This window comes from Amblyomma americanum, chromosome 10, assembly GCF_052857255.1.
Source record: "Amblyomma americanum isolate KBUSLIRL-KWMA chromosome 10, ASM5285725v1, whole genome shotgun sequence".
Classification (NCBI taxonomy): Eukaryota; Metazoa; Arthropoda; class Arachnida; order Ixodida; family Ixodidae; genus Amblyomma; species Amblyomma americanum.
Window position 1 is genome coordinate 112,965,085 of NC_135506.1, and position 16,151 is coordinate 112,981,235.

Genomic DNA, 16,151 nt, shown 5'->3' on the forward strand with positions numbered 1-16,151 from the left:
CAACTTGTAAGCAGCATCTCGGTGAAGCAGGTCATGCCAGCAAGCACTGTGGCTGGAAACTGTTCCGTTGCTGGCGTTCGTGTGGGCGTAACTCCTGCTGCACAACTGATTAGGCAAAGGGAGAATATAAAGACGAGACGGAACAGAATGCAATAATAATTTAGGAGGACGCACATAATGGTAAAATAAGAGCTTATCACAGCACAATTCGAGTAGGTAACCCTCATTCCGCCAATCTTGGTTTTATATAAACAGAAAAAACTAGCGCCAAATCGGACAGCACAAAACAAAAAAGAATGGATGCGCCTGACCAGTCTTTATTCCTGTGTGTTTTCTGATTTGGCGCCAGTTTTTGTATTGGTATGCACCAACTAGCCCCCCAACATGTTCTACTCAATTAGTTTTATATAGCGCACGTGAACGGAAGGAAAATTTCAATACAAGTCTTTTTTTTTTCGTCGTAACTGGAACTACATGATGAAACTGAGACTTGAATTGATAAGACCATTTTTGCTTTTACAAATGTCAATTTATTACTACAGAAGAAGGCAAAACAGTGCGAAACAAAGAAGGCCGAATTCTTGCATATCTTCTGTAAAGACATTTTCCTGTAAATTACATCACGAGAGCAAAACGCTACCTTGATTTTGCAAACAATTTCTTACTCAACGCGTGCAAAAAGTAGTGAATGCATGACAATAATCATAAGCTACGTTGAGTTTAACTTTATGATCTTGCAGATGGAATATGAGACATGATGTCCTTAAGGCCTCCCAATCACTTTCGACATGCTTGTGTTTACTCATTTTTTCACACATGTAGCCTGAAAGATTTAAAATGATAGCGTCCAAGCAAAATTGGTAGCTTTGAAATTCCAAGCATATTGTACGTTTCCACTTTGTACCGTGACCACTTTGTCTAACAATGCAATCTCAACAATCTACGGTTATCAAACTTACGCATTTTACAATTATACACCTTTCACGCTGCAGCCTTCTGAGCAGCGAAACTGCGCAAAAATTTTGTGAATATTGTATTCCCGAGAGTGCTAAACGCAATGATTGAAAATAGGACTTCAATGACTGAATTCCTTTTTTTGCAAAACATTTGTTAAATACAATACACACGAACATTAACACCAGGTTGAAATATGTATTGAAGAAGACTGAAGGACACGCATGCATACGGAGGTGAGAAATTATATGCATGATGCCTGATAAAGGCCAAAACCTCAGCACTATCTTCCTTTCTGGCCTGACTCTAGCACAGAACAAGTGAACAAGTCCTGCTGCCTCAATGACAGAAGACAAACTAGATGCGTGGAGAAAAAGAAAATACTTTTAAGCTTCATACAATAAATAAATTTATGATTCCATTTGTGTCTTTGTCTCAGCTGTAGTGTGAAAAAACAATTGGTTATATCCGTTATGAAATGAAATGCGATGAATTCCGGCTTTTGACTGCACATCAAAGTTACCAAGGTCAATGTTTTGTTTCCTTGTGTCTTGCCAAGAAAGACTGGAAACAATAAAGATGTCATGTAAAGGAGTCTGTAACATCATACAAAGCGAGGTATAGAGCGAGGTATGTCTCCTGACCAGGATCTTGAAAGCGAATTGGCACTAAGCCCCATATTTTTTCGCCCTCTTGGTTCTAAATACGTAACGAAACAATTTTAAAACTATTCCAACTCGGTCCGGCCGGCAAGACCAGGCACACTTTTAATGCGAAATGACAGGCTTTTCATGTTGTTACGTGGTGTCGCAAATTGCGTGCATAACTTACGAGGAGATTAACGAGGCTTAGAACGAACTCTTCATTGGGCTGACTTGTAGCCCCAAAGAGCTCCACAACTCGGCGGCGTCAGCGATAGCAGCGAGCGCGCTCGACGCTAGCCGAATAACATAATCACCACCACTTTCGGCCGCGTGCAATTTAAAGGCCGAAAAAATGTTCTGATAAAGCCGAAAAGCACCTATAATAATCTGCAATGACGAACAATCACTTGTCATTATCATCATCTTCATCAACCTGACTACATCCAATGCATGGCAAAGGCCACTCTCTTGTTTCTCCAATTAACCTTGTCATTTGCCAGCTGCGCCCACCCTATGCATGCAAGCTTCCTAATCTCAGCCGCCCATCTAACCTTCTGCCGCCCACTGCTACGCTTGCATTCTCTTGGAATCCACTCCGTTACCTTTAAGGACCAGCGGTTATCTTGTCGTCGCAGTACATGCCCTGCCCAAGCCCATTTCTTCATCTTGATTTCAACTAGGATGTCAATAACACACGTCGGTTCCCTCACCCACTCTGCCACCTTCCGGTCTCTTAACTTTGCACCTATCATTTTCCTTTTCATGGCTCGCTGTGCTCTCCTCAAATTAAGCTGAATCCTTTTCGTTTTCTCCACATTTCTTGTTTCTTCCCCGCAGCTGACTACCGGTAAGATACAGCTGTTGTACACCTTTCTCTTGAGGGATATTGGTAACCTGCTATTCATGATGTGAGAAAACCTGCCATATGCGCTCCACCCATTCTTATCTTTCTAGTTATTTCCCTCTCATGATCCGGATCGGCTGTCACTACCTGCCCTAAGTAGACGTATTTCTTTACCACTTCCAGCACCTCATTGACAATTGTGAAATGCTGTTTCCTTGCTAGACTGTTGAACATTAGTGTGGTTTTCTGCATGTTAATTTTTAGACCGTACTGCTTTGTATACCCGCCGCGGTGGCTGAGTGATTAGGGTGCTCGGCTACTGATCCGGAGTTCCCGGGTTCGAACCCGACCGCGGAGGCTGCGTTTTTATGGAGGCAAACGCTAAGGCGCCCGTATGCTGTGCGACGTCAGCGCACGTTAAAGATCCCCAGGTGGTCGAAATTATTCCGGAGCCCTACACTACGGCACCTTTCTCTTCCTTTCTTCTTTCACTCCCGTCTTTATCCCTTCCCTTACGGCGCGGTTGAGGGGTCCAACGATATATGAGACAGATACTGCGCCATTTACTTTCCCCCAAAAACCAATTATTATTATTACTGCTTTGTCTGTCTAACTCATTTATCATGATTTGCACTTCATCTCCTGAGTGACTCAGCAAGGCAATGCCATCAGCAAATCGCCAATTATTTAGGTATTCTCCAGTCCCAACTGTTCCCATTTCAGGGCCCTAAATAACTCCTCTAAACAGACGGTGAATAGCATTGGTGAGATCGTGTCTCCTTGCCTGACGCCCTTCCTTAATGTAAATTTATTTCTGACAATATGGAGAACTATGATAGCTCTACAATTCCTATATATATCTTCCAGTATTTTGAAATAAGGCTCATCTACGCCCTGATTCCGCAATGCCTGTATGACTGCTGAGGTTTCCACTGTGTCAAATATTTTCTCATAATCAATCAAGGCTATATATAAGGTTTGGTTATATTATGCGCATTTCTATATCATCTGACTGATAGTGTGAATATGATCTGTTGTGGAATATCCTTTACGAAAGCCTGCTTGATCATTTGGTTGATTAAAGTCTAAGGTTGCCCTTACTTTTTTAGGGAATACCTCAGTAAATACCTTGTAGGCAAAGGAGAGTAAGCTGATCGGTCTGTAATTTTTCAATTACTTGGCGTCTCCTTTCTTAAGAATGAAGGTTATATTTACGTTCTTCCAAGTTTCTGGTGTGGTCGAGGTCATAAGGCATTGCGTATACAGGGTGGCTGGTCTTTCTAGCAGAATCTCCCCTCCGTCTTTCAACCGATCTGCTGTTACCTGATCCTCACCAGCTGATTTATCAATTTGCATTGCTCCTAAGGCTTTATTTAATCTTTGGTTACTGGCAAGATAACGCATTGCTGTGCGATACTGTCTCTATCGTATAACGTTCTGATTACATTGACTACTGTGGAGATTTGTGTAGAACTCTTCGGCTACTTTAACTGTCTTATTCATATTGCTGATGATATTGCCCTGCTTCTCTCTTAACGCATACATCTGGTTTTTACCTATGTCTAGATTCCTCTTCACGTTGTGAACAGCACAACAAAGGCGTCCCGCCTTTGTTGCATTGTTCACCCACCATGAATACTTACCAACTCGCCCAAATCTCAGCTTTACTCAATGTGATTTCCTCTTAACCGCTTCTAGGCTACCTCCGTTCTTTAGAGCGTGCTCGAGTCTCTTCATATTAAACATCCTTATTTCGGCTACCTTGCGCGTATTGATTAACTTCGATAGCTCTGTTAGTTCTATTCTGTCTGTAGGGTTAGACGCTGTCATGCTTTGACATTCCTTAATCAGATCTTTCATCTCCTGAGATAGCTCTCCGTTATCCTGTCGAACGTATCCTGACAGATTATTGTTCTTTGTATCAGTATTAAGATCGTCTTCCTCATTTAAAGCTGAGTATCTGTTCTGCAGCGATATTCTGAATTCCTCTATTTTCCCTCTTACCGCTAGCTCGTTAATAGACTTCCTCTTCATTAGCTTTTTCCGTTCCCTCTTAAAGTCTAAGCTAAATCTAGACTTTACCATTTTGTGATCACTTTAGGAACCTTTCCGAGGACGTCCGCATCCCGAACGATACCAGGGTGAGCGCAGAGTATGAAGATAACTTCGTTTTTAGTCTCACCATTAGGGCTCTTCCAGGTCCACTTAATGTTCTCTCGCTTGCGGAGGAAGGTATTCATGATGCGTAAATTGTTTCTATCTGCGAGCTCTACTAAAAGCTCTCCCCTGCTATTCCTAGAACGCATATCATTGTCACCTACCGCATGGTCGCCAGCCTGCTTTTTGTTGACTTTCGCATTGAAATCGCCAATCAGTAAAGTGTACTGTGTTTTTACTTTGTTCATTGCCGATCCCACGCCTTCATAGAGGCTTTGAACAGCCTGGTCATCATGACTAGACGTAGGCGCGTAGGCCTTCACTACCTCCAGCTTGTACCTCTTAGTAGGCCTAATTTCGATAGCTGCCACCCTTTCGTTGATACTATAGAGCTCCTCTGCGTTGCCAGATATAGCCTGATTGATGAGTAATTGCATACCTAGCCCTCGTCTTTCCGCTAATCCGCGATAGCACAGTCCGTCCTTTAGTTCTGTATACGCCTCACCTGCCCTCCTAGTTTCACTAAGCCCTATGACATCCCATTTAATGCCCGCTAGTTCTTCGACCAGCACTGCTAGGCTAGCCTCACTAGATAAGGTTCTAACGTTAAACGTTGCCAGGTTCAGATTCCAATGGTGGCCTGTCCGGAGCCAAAGATTCTTGGCACTAGCCGCCGCTGTGGCAGAGTGGTCACGGCGCTCGGCTGCTGGTCCAAAAGACGCGGGTTCGATGCCGGCTGCGGCGGTCGAATCTCGAGAGCCCCAGGAGGCCAAGATTTCCGGAGCCCTTCACTACGGCGTCTCTCATAGCCTGAGTCGCTTTGGGACGTTAGGCTCCCATAAACCAAACCAAACCAGATTCTTAGCACGCTCCGCTGCGCCATATGTCTGACCGCCGCCTTGGTGAGTTGCTTCGCAGCCGCTGGGGACTGATGGCCCAGGATTAATTGGTTTCTTCATAGAAGGTTGTGGCCGAGTACTGCCCCAGGGTTGCCAAAAGCTGTTCTGGTTAGGGGTGCGTTGTCGCTTCTGGTCACCGAGATCAAGCCGCACCCCAGGCCTGCTTATGCAATTCCATCGACACGCAGTTTTTTTAACCCAGTGGAGAATTGCGAGGCACCGGGATTCGAACTGCGGTCCTCTTGTAGGCTAGGTGGACACTGTACCTTTACGCCATCGCTGTATCAGTTGTGCGTGGCAAAAACGCGCTAGATAAATCTGGTCGCACTACTCGTAAAAAACAAAGCAGCGTGCCGGTGATTGTGAGCATTTATGAAGTACAGAAATCTTCGGGCAGAATTTAAAGACAAAATAATAAGTGCTGCCGCGCTAAGCTGTGTACAGCCGTGTCCTGAGAGCTCTATGGATTGAATGAAGTTAGAATCTAGACCGTATATATGTACTGCAGTAGAAAATTCCTGAAAAGGGAAGAAGACGACCACGGAGGTATACGTCGCTGAAGACCGAGCATCAGCGGCTGCATGCGGCTCGATGCATGTGGCGAGCGGCACTGACGGAGGAGAAAAAGCAGACCGAGTCGAATCAAATTTAATGCTATCGGATTCTTAGTACGGAACGCAGTTAAGTGTCTGCTAAATTTTTTTATAGACGCCTGCGTGGTTTGGTTATTTAACCCAATCAAGGAGATATACAAACGCAAATATGATAGCTCAGTCAATTCCCCGCTTCGAATGTCGCGGCTGCTCGCGAGAGGTGAGGAGATGGAATCACTAGCCGCGTTTACATGAATGCGAGAGAAATCGACTCCAGTCTCATTTTTAAGGGAAAGAGCAGGTTTTCAGAAGGAAAGCTGTTACTCGTCCTTTACTCTCTTTCTCGACGTTTTTGAACTTTCCCTCAAAAAGGGGAGTGGAGTAGACTTCTGTCGCATTCATGTAAACGAGGCTACTGTAACACACAGTATTATCAGCTGCCACCGGTCACCCCATGTTGCGCTGATTGCTGAGCATTCTAAGAATTACTGTACGTGCTTCATTTGTGCATGATCTTCCAAACCGCAGTTTAATCTCGGCACAACATAATTATGAGGACAATGCATGGAGGCCAAACAAAGGCTCTTAACTTAATTCAGAATAAGGCAACGCTAATACAAATTTGGGAAAGCGGCATAATTCAGTTGTTCTGCAACCACATGGGGCATCACAAGAATCTAATGTTTTTATTTCTACCGGTAAAAAAAGCACGGCGATAGCAAACCATGGATCTGAGAATACCTTTATTACCTACCACTCGGCAACGGCGCGACGTACGCGTCCGTTGTGGACGCATTGCCTGATAGCGCTTGAGATGGCTCAGGAGGCAAACGCGAGGTAATGATATTGTAGGTAATGTCAACAAGTATACATAGGCAGGACATATAATGCGAAGAGAAGATAACCGTTTTATGTAATACAATGGTTTTGAAGACAAATTGTAGCAGGGACAGAACACAGGGAGGCGGGCTGGCGTCCGGCATTGTTCATTAGAAGTCAAGAGGAAAGACCTGTCCTCTCTAGTAAACGCAGCAACGCTGATGATGATGCGGAAATTAATCCTACTGACGATAGAACTGCAGGAAATACGAGACCTCAAGTACTCGTGGCAGTGGGTTTCAAAGCAGAAGTCTGGGAGATTTCTTTCATTAATAACAATGCGACAGCTTCAGCCTGCCATTCCGTCCTTCGGGCACCGTCTTAGTGGAAAAAGCTATTTCCTAAATGCGCGATAACAGCAGAGTTGCCATCTTCTGAGTGGACTGAGAAGTGTCGAACTGTGCCCGTTATTATATGTATGCAATTGTGGTTGGCGGGATTTCTATCTGCCTCACGTGCAGGCAGCAGATTCAAGCCCTGACTGTTTCTGCAGTGCGTTTAGACGGTCATGATAGCATATTTAGAGAGAATTGGGAAGCTATCCAGAACTTTCGGACGCTCATTTGGTTCTTAGGCAGCGCGGAGCTCGACTAGTGTTTGAGACCAGCCGTTTTTCTCGTGCGCTTGCTTACATTGTCACCACTCTTCTATCGTCACCCATCTTTATTCCCGTCTGCCTCCCACCTAGTAAAGACGAGCAATCCCAGTATAAACCTTTCATAATAAATATATCTTTCTCTGTTTTCATCAGTTTCCCTACAGTACCTAATAAGCACTGCCTGTTGTTGACATAAAAGACAGGGCCAATTAATGGCGAAACAACGCGTAGCTGGTACGAAAATTGGTCGAAAATACAACAGTAGAAACAGCTTTCATGCTTCCGAAACATGCCGTTTAGCAATAGGATGTTGTGTCCCATCATTGTTTTACTTAAAGGTAGCGTCCTTTACAACGACAGGCTACATAGCAAATATCGGTTGTCTTGGAAGTTATTAGAGAAAACGATCAAAGTTGATGTGGCTGCAGCCAGTCCTTTATTGCTGCTGAAAATTCTTCCTACTCCTTTGTTTTTCCCCAGTGCTCTGTCCAGCATCATGAGGAATTTATGGAGATACACAGATGCGGCGTCATCACCAGTTTCGACAGACCTGCAGCGGAGTTTTCGCCGCCAGCTAACTTCAACACCAGAAAGCTTCCGAGGACCATGGACTGGCGCAAGAAAGGTTACGTGACGCCAGTCAAGCAACAAGGCCACTGTGGTGCCTGCTGGGCTTCAGTGCGGTAAGCAAATACGTGCAATTTACTAACCCGGGAGACTTATCTTACGTGACTGTTCCGCTTTTTACCAAGTGAAGAAATGATTTCATTATGTGACGGGTAGTTTACTCTGTTACTGCTTGCCACAAACGCCCCAATAAGGGCTGCTCAAGTTCATTAGCACTGACAGGCCCCTAGCCTTGTATTCGTTGAGATTCATGACGGTACTGATGCAACCGCGGGATTGCGCCCGTACCGTCATCCTCGTCTCCCGTTTCTGTCTTAGATCAATTTTTTGTGAGTTAGAAACCATGAACCAACTGACCCAGGAAGAGCTATACTTCTAATCTACATAGAACGAATGACCTGAACTATTACCTGCGACAAACATTTCTCGTGAGAATGAGCCAATGTACGCATCGCATGTGCTTCGAAATTTCGGGGTAATCTTTACGGAATTTTTTTCTTTCATCTCTAGACAGGGTCTTTTGAAGGGCAGCATTTTAAGAAGACTGGTAAACTCGTCTCCCTGAGTGAGCAAAATCTCCTCGACTGTGTGCAAAAAGATTACACACATTGCTACCCGGGTAACGCCTGGACAGCTTTCAATTACATAAAGTCTAACGGCGGCATCGACACTGGGAAAAGCTACCCCTACGTTGCAAGAGTAAGTATTCGCTCCTTGAAATAGCCATATAGTATTCCTCAAGACGACGACGTCCGCAACCCTACCCTTGCAGAGAATACTGACTTCCATAAAGTCAGCTTTTAGTGCTTATTGTGCCTGCTAAACCTTTACCACGATGATACTCGAGGCAGGGATTCACAAAAAGCATGCATCGATGCAATGTTTTAAAGATTGGGGACAGTGTTCAGATCACCTGCTACCAGTTTTCCGCAGGCCATTATTACTCAGCCGTTTTAGAATGTAATAAGTAGGGTAATGAGTTACATTTAATTCGCTGAAACATTTAAGTAGCAGCCAACATGCTACATATGGTCTTTAAAGCAATAAATTATTCACCAAGAGCTAGTGTATCGATGCTCCGGTAACGACACAGGCCGTTATCAGGGGACTAGTAAGCGCGAATAATTTTACAGCGAAAAGATATTTTAGGGGGCTTGCCCGTTATTGATATTCTGTAATCGCAACACAGCACGCAGCACGTGCGCTCCGCTCTTCCCACACCCGTGAGCACTTTGTTCTCTTTGCAACTCAGTGCATCGCGCGTGCGGCAGGCTATAAATGGTTCGCATGCAGGTGTAACGTTGGTACTGGTGCTGCAGTCAGGTGATGCCACCATAACAACCGCGCCACAAACACCTGCCTAGCTTCGCCTTTTCCTTGCAGCTCAGAGCGGATGTCATGGCAGACGCGTACCGTGAGATCAGCAGTAGTCAGCAGCTGAGATTCGACGGGTTCATGAGCGTGAGAAGAAGCATCGGCAATGGCAAAATCCAGCCGGATTTCGAGGCCCAAATCAACAAACCGAGGCTTCGCGGTCAAACCGAAAATCGTCTACAGATGAACGCAGCATATGTTCGGCATTATTCCAAGTGTAAGAGGAAAGCGTCCGGCTTATCTAACGCCTTTGCTGTTCACTGAGAGTCGATGGCGCCGTAGCCTACCATGCTTGCAAAGTCAAACTGCTGCACGAACGCCGCTGGGGGGCCAGCTTTTTCGTGAATTGTTCGCGCGTTGCATCACCTGAGCAGTTGTTTCTTAGGGATGCCACAAATTATTTTTTTTTGCGAAAGCATTTCTTACACAATTAGAAACAAGATGTAGAACGTTGGCTAACTGTCAAGTGTTTAGCGGGGCTCCCTAGCACATCTAGCTGTCCAAAGCTTGGAAGGATTGAGGACGCAAAATGATTCCTCTCTCGACAGGCTACGGTCGCTAAGGTTGTATAACGAGGCATGCTGCAGGCCTCATAATCAAACACACAAGGGCTCTAAATCTTTTAAGAGCAGTGTACATTGGAGCGACCATCTGTCCATCTAGCAAAGGAGAATAGAAAGGCCGGAAAAAACCTAAACTAGATGAATCCATCACTGAAGAAGGGCACTACTCCGCAGAAACATGGCGCCAAAAACACGACTCCAGGAGGGGACCACACTGGTGATGCAATATTTGAAACTTGCGACCAAACCAGATTACCAAAATAATAAGTGGATAAAGGAAATGCGGAAAGCACGGAAAGCACTCCAGGAGTGAAGGCACGCGGACATCGTAATGACCCCAAAGCAGGGCAGAAACCGGACCTAAACAACCTCAGACCGATCTCCTTGACATTATGCCTAGGTAGGTTCTATGAATAGGTAGTGCTACTCAGACTCCCGAACTGCCTAGTGACTATCAACATTCTGCCAAAAAACATGTTCGGCTTCCGACCATACCTTCTGATGTAACACATCCTCCTACTACTTACCCAAATTTTCGAGAATATTGTCCTGAACACAGTCCTCAATGGAGCCTTCCTAACGAACCGATCAGCAACCATCGGAGCCGGAAAACTGACGCCGGAGAAGCTAGAAATGCCCAATAAAGGCCCGCCGGAAGGCTCTGTTACCTGTCAACTTTTCAACATAGCCATGTGGGGCCTTTGTGAAAGACTCAGCCACATCGTAAGCATCAGCCCTGCCATGGCGGCTGATGACACCACAGTGTGCCCAAACGAGGGATCCCTAGAGGAAGGAACGACTAACTCCAAGAAGCCGTGACCTGCGTCGGTCACTACGCCAAGGAATGCGGTCCCTCCTGTTTACCAGAAAAGTCCGAAGTTATAGGCATGCATTCATCAAGATACGGCAAGAAGACGGTATTCGTCTTTATGGACAGGAGATTCCCCAAATAGCACCACTAAGAATCCTGGTCATGTGGCTACAATAAACCCACAGACTGGACCACACGTTCAGACTCATCTCCAACTTAATAGCCCGTGACTCGGATGATCACCCCAGTAGCCAACAGAATCGAGGCTTCAAGGAGTAGGACACGGTAAGACAGATGTAAGCTCTAGCTGTGGGTAGAGCCATGTACAGCTTACCGCACCAGATCCTTACATCACAAGAGGTCGAGCAGGTAGAGGCTATGCTGCGGAAAGTATATAAGACGGCGCCGGGTCTACCTCTGAGAACATCTAAGCGTAAATTATTGGACCTTCTTGTTCCCAATATATACCTAGAGCATCAGGAAGCACTCCTCGTCGCTCAGAAAGAACGACTTCTTTATGCGACCATGGGAAGGGGCTTAGACGACTAGGCTACCCTGACATCAACAACAAGATCCAAGAGGCTGAGGACGTACTGGACCACATCAGATCGACCTACACAGTTTTACCGATTTATAAGCACATGTAACTACAACAGAATCGAGGCAGGTGGAAGTGAGGGGTCAGGAATTATAAAAGGGTTTGCTGGCAAAAAAAGAATCCATCTTCGTAGACGCAGCCAGCTTCCCAAGACACAGAGCCATGGCGGCCGCGGCAATCGACTGCGCTCACAAGGAGCTAGCGAGCATCACTACAATGATTTACATCTATACTTAAGTAGAGCAGTCTGCAAATGCTCTCACCGCAGCCGAAGGCAATTGAAGAGACGAAGAGGCCAGGGCGGGCAGGGGCCAGAGGGGGGGGGGGGGGGATCGGCTTCAGTTAGGCGCTCATATTCGAGCAATGCCGCGCCCATTCCAGAGCGTGAGTGAGTGCGCATGCGCTGGAGTAGCGAGCCGCCGTCCGGTGTGCGATGGAGTCAGTCTATGTGATGCAATGCCCTGCGCGCTGCTTGGAGCTGAAGCAGCCACGCTCCTGCCTCGGCCATTGTTGCGGTGCACTTGTAGTTTTTCGGCAGGCCGAGGCACACGCGCAGGGACTTGCTGTGCTGGAGCTCCAGCTTTTTCCACCACGGTTTGCGGACCTCGAACACGCAGGCAGCATGTCAGATTTTTCTTAAAAAGCGAATGAGCAGGAAGGCTGTGCGCGTTTGAAGCCAACGTGATTCACCACGCGCAGGACACTTTTGCTAGGGGTCATACTAGCCGAGCGAGGCCTGATGCGTTGGGACTCGAAGCAGTTGCCCAGACGTACGGCGACATATTGGAGCACCTTAGGGGACTAAGGAGGGTCTATCCGCCTCCCCATGACAACTCGCAAAAGGGAAGACTAAGTTGGAGACTGCTCCAAACAAACGCATATCCGTGCTTATTTATCCTTATTAAAATACACTCCACTACATGAGGCCCGCATGCCCATGGTGCGGAGAAAAAGCCATACAATATCCCACCACATGGGGAGGTCATTGTAACTCAGCAGTCCCAACCATACACAATGTCACGCCGGAACAATGGGAGGCAGCGCTGTCTATCTTTGGTTACAGGCGCGAATACAGACGGAGCGCAAGCAGAAAGACGGGACGGAACGCCACTCACAACTGCTGTGTCTGTTTTCACGCCTGTAACCAAAAATGTACAATTGCCAACTTGCCCAGCAAGGCGTTCTTTTAAGCAGCGCTGTCTTGCCGGGAATGTAAGGTCAGCTTTCACTGGTCGAGCGACCCCAAACTGCCGGAGCCACCGCAGGAATCCTGGACTATGGACTGTTCCCATCAACACTCACAAATCTTGAGAGCTGCGAATAAACGATTTGACTCTCTTTCGAGTACTCATGGGCCATGTGAGAATAAGTCCGCGGCGTACATTTAGGCTGTCGTCAAATCGTGACACTGGGCACAGAATGGACCCTGAAGACCATTAGAAATGGCCCTTTATTAATGGGTACCGCTTTCAGATCACGAAGCGACCACTCTCACCAAAAATGGAATTTTTATAAGCTATAAAAGATAAAAAATGAAATGTATATGTAGCCATTACGGGCTGATTTCGCGAGAGAAATGCATACGTCGACAACGACTTTCAGCGGCGTATACCAGAGGCAACGCTTCACCTTCATTCATCTCAAACCAGTGGCAACCTGTCCTTGTCGGTTAGGACATCACTAGTTTGTAGCACAACGGAAATATTTTGAAATGCGATTTTCTCATAGGTAAATACGTTTTTCGCTGTCCTCAGTGACTCTTTAAATGAATTAAGACCATTGGTACCACGCGAAAGTTGCAAGACTTGAGCATGAGGAATTTGACTTCTAGCTCATTAAACGCAGTCCTTTAAAAATCCGCATACTACTTAATCCTTCACGTGCACACCGCTTACTACGCAAGTCAGCGTTCTGTGCGTGAATGCCTGCTGAGTTTTGTGCGTTTTCGGCTTGATGTTTTCACTAACTCACCGAAGGCTTTCTCCCAAGACGATTTCAATTGATGGATACATTTTTTATTCACTTCAAGAAGTATTTATACCGGTACTTTTCTTGCTATATTCCTCTTTATCATTGTCGCATTCAGGACACTCTGCTTATCAAAACGTCGTCTTTTGTGCAATCCCTGCTAAAGTGAGCTAAAATTCCTAATAGATATAGACTGTGTGCCGCCATTTTCTGAGAGTAATGATTATGCCATTTATTAGTTGAGGACCCCCTCTGTCCGAGGGTTTCACTCTGTAACGGCAGTTATCGCCTAATGGCACTCAACCCCTTTTTCCAGCACTTAGAATTTCTTCCGCATTCCAAATAGGAAATTGTGACGCCGAATTCACGTGTTGCTATCTAGTTCGAAGTCATCATTCTAAAAACCTTAGTTCGCGACGAGAAATAATTTCATTTATTCGCATGGCCATTATGCACTCTTCTCAAAAACAGCGCGTTGCTCACTAGCAGGTGATACTAGGTGGTTTTATTTCTCGAAATAGTGGATGCATATGTGCTCGTTCGGTCATAGACACTCTGCACTCGACAGATCACTCTAGAGCTCTGGGGCATAACAGCTGTAACCGTTTTAACTTCGATGCGTGTTTTTTTTGCGTGCCTGAATGTTGCTTTGTTTATAAATAAGGTAACAAGGAAGAAGTGTATTTGAAACCCTGCGAAACTCAAGAAGCAACTCTAGCTCAAAATTCTGGCTGATAAATTTGCTCTTGATAAGCCTTCGTCCGATTGCTTAAGCGCGGGTTGACAATGCGCTCAGTAACTCAGGAGAAAAATTGCGGTGTATAACTGAGCACAGCTATTTTCTACCAAGCAAGAAGTTTTCGCTGTTTGGGTGTCATTCATTTATTAAAAATACCGACGGCAATATTTTGCTTCTATTCTAAGAGTGCGCCATCATGTTCTGACGTATGAAGCAGTAAGAAATTAATCCCTCCAACATGTGTTCCTTAGTGCCCTTTGGAATAAATGAAATTAACACTCTAGTTTTTGCATCAAACGTGTTGCTAAAGTGTGCAATTGGAGTATTGTGCCAATTTTAAGAGCAACAGTTTATAGAGAAAACGGCGCATGATAATGTATTCACTGCAGTAAGCCACAACAGACAAACGGTCACCGACGCAAAGGATTTAAAATGCTGTTTCCCAAAATTGCATGCAGAAGAACGATTCACGCAATTATTAGGCCACTAGGATCAGGAATGAATCAGAAGACTGACCGGAATATATGAATGAAAGCAAACGCGAGAATGCCTAACAGATTAAGACAAGAAAGTAACTTCATATGGTATTTTATGCAGTGCCCTTCGTATTTTTTACTGCTACACAATTGGACAGATGAGACCATGACATCCATAGCGCTCAGCGCTTTTGGTGCCCATGGGGTGCGTTCGCATCTCGAATCTGAACCGGCGTCGATTGCAGCTGATGCCCCGAAATGGGAGTGTGGGAACTTGCATATAATGTTTGCTTAAAGGGACACTGAGGAGAAATTGAAGTTGGCTTGTATCGATAGAATACCAGCTCCTGATCAAAAAAACGCCGCTCTTACTGATAACAAAGCTCTTGTAAGGTAGAAAATAGCAAGAACCAAAATACAGGTATCGCCGTCACATGCGAATCTCGCAAGTAACAGCGTGGTGACGCCATAGGACAAGAGATGCCACCTTGGAGAAATTTTCCTTCCTACATGGGTTCGCGAATCTCTGAGGCTGACAAAGGTAGGTTGCGCGGTTCATTATTGAAGTAAGTTATGTTTTAAAACCAATAGTGCACTTTAATCACACAAGGAAGGCAGAAAAAAGACAACCTGAATGTTGGAAGCAAAGAAAACCGATGCTTGGTGGCGCCACAGGCGGCCAGGAGAGTTTCGATTTATTATGGCGCTTCGCGTCTATTAGCTGTGCGTGTCCCGTGGGGTTGTTTTTGACGCACCTCGATTTAAAAGCGCCCAATAGCAGATGAACTCCAAGTGCCGCTTCAAGTGCTAGTTAAATTTTAAGGAGCCTGTTAAGACTTGTCAGATGATCGCCACGGTCGATGAAAAACTATGATGGCACGATGGTCGGTGATCGTGCAAGGCAGCACCAGTGTATTCGCACGCTCGCCCGGCGAGACATTCCCGGCTGTGCCAGTCAACTTCAAACTTCTTAACAAATATCGTTTATTAGGGATGGCAGACAAGGGACAAGGCTGTTCAGAAAAATTGCTGATGGCCTAGCTCTGTTAGGCCAGGATATACCTAGCGAAAGCGCGGAGATTTCTGCATCAGAAGAGTGCATCCACTAGATGCGCCTTCATTGATTGTTGCACCTTGATCCATCGTGGCGGAGTGGTAGTGTCTCCGACTCAAACGTCAGAGGCCCTGGTTTGGTTCCGATCATCGGCGCAGGATTTTTTTTTATTCAGTGAGTTGGCGGGGATTTTAGTGGCTCCCATAGATGCCGCTACCGAATACGTTGGTTAGCGGTTAAGCGCAGGCTCTGTTAAGGCGCGTTTATGCTCCGGCGTAACGGCGTGCGCGCGCTGCACGGCGACGTCACGTCGGCCAAAGCGAGACCCTCTATACTCCAACTGCGCTTGACCGCCGACGCGTTCGGCGGCTTC

General features: G+C 45.9%; 1 pseudogene; it reads left to right on the forward strand.

The window, feature by feature from the left end:
- Positions 1 to 16,151, forward strand: part of LOC144108639 (procathepsin L-like) — a 92,090-nt pseudogene that overhangs the window by 61,896 nt on the left and 14,043 nt on the right.